Source organism: Mustela lutreola, chromosome 15 (genome assembly GCF_030435805.1).
Source record: "Mustela lutreola isolate mMusLut2 chromosome 15, mMusLut2.pri, whole genome shotgun sequence".
Taxonomy (NCBI): Eukaryota; Metazoa; Chordata; class Mammalia; order Carnivora; family Mustelidae; genus Mustela; species Mustela lutreola.
In genome coordinates this window covers 3,592,633-3,598,317 of record NC_081304.1, presented here as the reverse complement: position 1 = coordinate 3,598,317, position 5,685 = coordinate 3,592,633, and the positions used below count along the sequence as shown (strand labels likewise).

Here is a 5,685-nt window from a genome sequence, read left to right as displayed (position 1 = left end):
TCCTAAAGAGCTAGGACCCCCTGTGTGATGGGGTGTCACAATAACGGAGACTAGCCTAGATAGTCTTCAGTCAGGGATAAGTACATCCAAACCCCCAGCAGCCGAACACGATGTAGCCATAAGAAAGAGACATGTTTACCGGGTGGGAAATCCCCCCAAAATATTGTTACATGATAAAACCAAGACGCTTGCTTAATTACAACTTAGTACCATCTCAAGGACTTTAAACAATACACCCCCACAAAAAGACGTTTTTCTCTGTGTGCTCACGTGTGTGATGCAGAGGACAGATCCTGGTGGACCCATACTAAACCCTCTGCTCCCCTCCAGGGAGGGAGGTGTTTTCGCTATATTTGTATTCTCGGACGCTGGAGTTGAGAAGGTGATGAATATTTAAACGTAGTATGTAATCGGAAGTGCTGAAATACTCAAAAAGCTTTCAGGAGGCAGGCAAGTGAGAAGGACATTATAGACGGTAACTTGAATCTATCCCAGACCTGCAAAGGACATGACTCACAGACTGTAGGACTTCCGTCTGACATCTGCAACCAGTTCTGAGACTGAGACCCCTCCCAGCTGCTGGAGGGGGCCCCCATGGCACACCTAGGTTAGGAACTGCCCCCTTAGGTTACACCCTGATGAGATAAAATGTCTTAAAATAAGCAAAAGACAGAACAGAAAGGAGTTCACCCCCTTGCGATCCTATTTTCATTAAAAAAAAAAAAAAAAAGTTTATATAAATGGGGTGCCTGGGTGGCTCAGTGGGTTAAGCATCTACCTTCAGCTCAGGTCATGATCCCGGGGTCCTGGGATCGAGCCCACCTTGGGCTCTCTGCTCAGCGGGGAACCTGCTTCTGCTTCTCCCTCTCCCTCTGCCTGCCACTCCCCCTGCCTGTGATTTGTCTGTCAAATAAATAAATATAATCTTTAAAAATAAATAAATAAACATTGTAATTTAATATACGATTTACATTAAATATGCTGTGGACTGGACAACTATTTTTACGGCTTTCTAAACATGGCTTCATGATTTCTTTTTTTTTTTTTGTAACTAGACGAAAGACACGGTGCTCTGTTTCAGGCGTACACTGTAATGGCTCAGGGTTCGTCTCGAGAAGTGTGCTCTTAATCCCCTTCATCTGTTTCGCCCGCTCCCTCCCACCCCCGCACCTACCTTCTAGCAACCACTGGTTTGTGCTTCCTACGTAAGAGTGTGGCTTTTTCATTTGTCTTTTTCCCCTCCTTTGTCTGTTTCTTCAACTCCCCATGTGAGTGGAATCTTGTGCTTTTGTCGTTCTCTGTTGGACTTATTTTACTTAGCCTGATACCCTCTCGGTCGTCACAATAGCAAGGTCTCCTCCCCTCTGTGACTGAGTGATACGTCACGTGTACCACACCTTCTCTACCCATCCATCAGTCCGTGGGCACTTGGGCTGAGTCCGTATCTTGCTGTTACAAACCACGCCCAGTAAACCTCAGCGGGGACGCATCTTTTCGAATGAGAGTTTCATTTTCTCTGGGTAAATATGCAGCAGTGGAATTGCCAGATCATACGTGTTTCTATTTTAATTTTTTGAGGACACAACATACTGTTTCCCACAGTGGCTGCGCCAGTCTGCCTTCCCACAGGCAGTGCCCGACGGCTCCTGTTTCTCCGCACCCTCCCCAACGCTGCTCACATTTTGTGCTTTTTTATGGTAGCCATTCTGACAGGTGTGAGGCGAGATCTCGGTGTGGCTTTGATTTGCATTTCCCCAGCAATGAGATGCTGAGCACTTTTTCATGTGTCTGTTGGCCATCTGTGTGTCTTCTTTGGAAAAATGTCTACTCAGTTCCACTGCCCAAATAGTTCATTGTTTCATTGAACTTGTTTCATTGAACATTGTTTCATTGAACATTGTTTCACTGTCAGCTCAGAGTTTCACTGAACTCTTGGGGGGTTTTTTGGTGTTGAGTTGTATAAGCTCATTATAAAGATAACTTTTTTTTTTTTTTTAAAGATTTTATTTATGTATTTGACAGAGAGAAATCACAAGTAGATGGAGAGGCAGGCAGAGAGAGAGAGAGGGAAGCAGGCTCCCTGCGGAGCAGAGAGCCCGATGCGGGACTCGATCCCAGGACCCTGAGATCATGACCTGAGCCGAAGGCAGCGGCTTAACCCACTGAGCCACCCAGGCGCCCAACTTTTTTTTTTTTTTTAAGATTTTATTTATTTATTTGACAGACAGAGATCACAAGCAGACGGAGAGGCAGGCAGAGAGAGAGAGAGAGAGAGGGAGAGGGAAGCAGGCCCCCTGCTGAGCAGCGAGCCCGATGCGGGACTCGATCCCAGGACCCTGAGACCATGACCTGAGCTGAAGCAGAGGCTTTAACCCACTGAGCCACCCAGGCGCCCCAAGATAATGTTAAAATATAAAAATAATGTTAAATTCCCTGATTTTGACAATTCCGCTGTGATTATATGAAAGATGAAGTAGGTAGGGGTAAAGAGGCAAAATGCCTTCACCTTACTCTTAAATTGCTCAGATAAAAAATATGCATATAGGGACGCCTGGGTGGCTCAGTTGGTTGGACGACTGCCTTTGGCTCAGGTCATGATCCCGGAGTCCCGGGATCAAGTCCCGCATTGGGCTCCCAGCTGCATGGGGAGTCTGCTTCTCCCTCTCACCTTCTCCTCGCTCATGCTCTCTCTCACTGTCTCTCTCTCTCAAATAAATAAATAAAATCTTAAAAAAAATATGCATCTATACACATACTATATATATATATATTCTATTTTCTCTCTATATGTACATGCGTCATGTAAACAGAAAATCTGGATAGAGTACACATCAGTATTCCTTGTACCGTTCTTGTAAGCTTTCTGTAATTTAAAACGATACAGTAAAGAGGCACTTGGCTGGCTTAGTCAGCAGAACATGCAACTATTGATCTCAGGGTTGTAAATTCAAGCCCCTCCTTGGGTGTAGCGATTACTTAAAAATAAAATCTTTAGTAGTAATCATCATAATAATAAAATGATACAATAAAAAGTTTCCAGGGGCACCTGGCTGGCTCAGTCAGTAGAGTGTGGTAGAGCATGGGATTCTTTTTTTTTAAGATTCTTTTTTTATTTATTTGACAGAGATTGACACAGCAAGAGAGGGAACACAAGCAGGGGGAGTGGGAGAGGGAGAAGCGAGCTTCCCAGAGAGCAGGGAGCCCGATGTGGGGCTCGATCCCAGGACCCTGGGATCATGACCTGAGCCGAAGGTAGACACCCAACAAGGGCACCACCCAGGCGCCCCTAAGCATGGTATTCTTTTTTTTTTTTAAGATTTTATTTATTTGACAGACAGAGATCACAAGTAGGCAGACAGGCAGGCAGAGAGGGAGAGAGAGGAGGAAGCAGTCTTCCCGCAGAGCAGAGAGCCCGATGCGGGGCTCGATCCCAGGACCCTGAGACCACGACCCGAGCCGAAGGCAGCGGCTTAACTCACTGAGCCACCCAGGCGCCCCTAAGCATGGGATTCTTAATCTCAAGGTTGTGAGTTCAAGCCTCACGATGGCTGTGGATCCTATTTAACTAAAAAAGAAGTGGTTTCCAAAATGTTGTGACATTGAAAGAATGGAAGCCAGCAGCCTGCGTGGGGTTGGAGCATTGAGAAGTCCTCTTATTTCTGGCCCACGGATGTGAGAGGTGCCACTCAGCCACCCCTGCAGCTCGGGAAGTGACTTCAGAACACCCTGTTCCTGACACAGATGGAGGACACACAGTTTTCCCTGTAGGCTGCGGGATTTGCCGTTGCTGGGACACCACTTTGAGGAGGGAAGGGGGGCGTTTGCCCTGAGGTCAGCCTCACCCATCCTCTCTGTCCTGCCCTTTCTCTCCCACAATTGTCATTACTGCCTCCCTCCAAGCCCCCACCCCAGGTCTGTGAGGTCAGTGATGCCCTCAGGGACTTAGAATTCTGTCTCTGGCTCTTAGTCCTTCAAGCTCTCCTGAAGCTTTTGTGTGGCCTTGAAGCCCTCTAGAATTCTCCTTTCTGACTCTGTGGAGCAGGTGGGGGCGACGGCTGCCGTCTGTGGCTGCCGAGCACCCGGGAGCTGCTCCAGGCTCTCTTCCTGGCGTTGGTTTCACTCCCTGCCCTTTCCGGACTCTACCAGCGACTCTGGGTCTTCATTTATTCATCTGTTAAAAAAAATCCAGCTGGAGCAGGAACAGGGAGACAGACCCACGGGCAGAACTGAGACTGAGAGAGACCCCAGAGATGGGTCCCAGCACATGGGGGTGTTTACGAAGTGACAAAAGTGGTGTTTCAGGGGCACCTGGGTGGCTCAGTTGGTGAAGCCTCTGTCTTCGGCTCAGGTCGTGATCTCCGGGTCCTGGGATCCAGCCTTGCATTGGGCTCCCTGCTCAGCGGGGAGTCTGCTTCTCGCTCTTCCTCCACCTACTGCTCCCCCTGGCTTGTGCTGTGTGTGTTAAATAAAGAAATAAAATCTTAAAAAAAAAAAAAAAAGTGGTGTCTCAAACCTGCCTTCGTTCAAAGCTGCTACCAAACAGTGTAGAGTCAGCTGGCCAGATCTTGGCAAACAGGGGCACTTGGGTGGCTCAGTGGATTAAGCCTCTGCTCAGGTCATGGTATCAGGGTCCTGGGATTGAGCCCTGCATCGGGCTCTCTGCTCCACAGGGAGCCAGCTTCCCCCTCTCTCTCTGCCTGCCTCTCTGCCTACTTGCGATCTCTGTCTCTCTGCCAAATAAATAAAATCTTAGAAAGAAAGAAGAAAAAATACACCACAAAGTCCAAAAAACAACAAACCGGGCCAAGGTCGAGGAAGACAAGAGGAATGAGGTTAAGTGCCTTTTGTATAAAAATTCACCAGACAATACGAAAAATGTCAATAACCAAACAGCTAAGTAGGTAAAGATAGGAATGGGCCATTCACAAGCAAGACTTGATCCGTCTTTTAATCTGAGAGATACAAGTTAAAACAAGCACATACCTTTCTGCATTCTTGCAAGTGCAAAGATCAAAAAGTCTGCTTCGGCTCAGTGGGGTGAGAAGACCAGAAGTCTGGGGGGTGGGGGTTAGCTCAGGTTAACCAGGGAGACCTTGACCAGGGTATTTAGCAGGCACAGGCCCGATACAGGCTGCCCCCCTCCCACCTCCGGGTGGGTCTCTGTCCCTGTGTCCTCCCCGCTGTTCCGCGAGATTGCTCCGTTTTCTCGTCCTTTCCGCTGGGAAGTCACTGCGCGCGAAGCGGCTCACCCAGCCCTCGAGGACCGCAGCCGCTGGAAATGCACAAAACTAACAAGGGCCAGCACGGACACCAGCCTCAGGGGGCTTCTGGCTACTGTATATAGATGTTAAAAATGGGACCCTAGAGAGTAGGAACTTGGCACAAATAATGCAGAAGAATCAAAATGGCAGAAGCTGTTCTCGGTAAAATTTGATACAGCCGAAAGCTGATCTATGAATTAAATACCTGTTACAGAATCTTATGGGAAAGGGGAGTGTTTAATGAGCACAGGCTTAACGTAAGTGTGCTCGACGGCGGCCACTCCTTGAACTCACCCCGGGGACGTCAGAGCAGCCTCAACGCCTCTTCCCACCAGTCTTCGTACGCCGTCGGGGAAACGCTGAGTATGGGAAGGGGCGGGAGCGAGGGGGCGCGCTCGGTGCGCCGCGAGCAGCGGAGCCGCGC

At 48.5% G+C, this 5,685-nt stretch overlaps 1 long non-coding RNA gene across 2 annotated transcripts; it reads right to left on the bottom strand.

The window, feature by feature from the left end:
• Nucleotides 1-2,260: 2,260 nt before the first annotated feature.
• LOC131817072 (uncharacterized) lies at nt 2,261-5,678 on the bottom strand. Of its 2 annotated transcripts, none has more exons than XR_009348309.1 (3): nt 5,556-5,678; nt 4,984-5,272; nt 2,261-4,452 (listed from the first exon to the last, which is right to left on the bottom strand). It is a non-coding gene; the product is annotated as an uncharacterized LOC131817072 (long non-coding RNA). The 2 variants fall into 2 exon arrangements; XR_009348310.1 differs by having other exon boundaries at nt 4,984-5,054.
• Between the last annotated feature and the right edge of the window lie 7 nt (nt 5,679-5,685).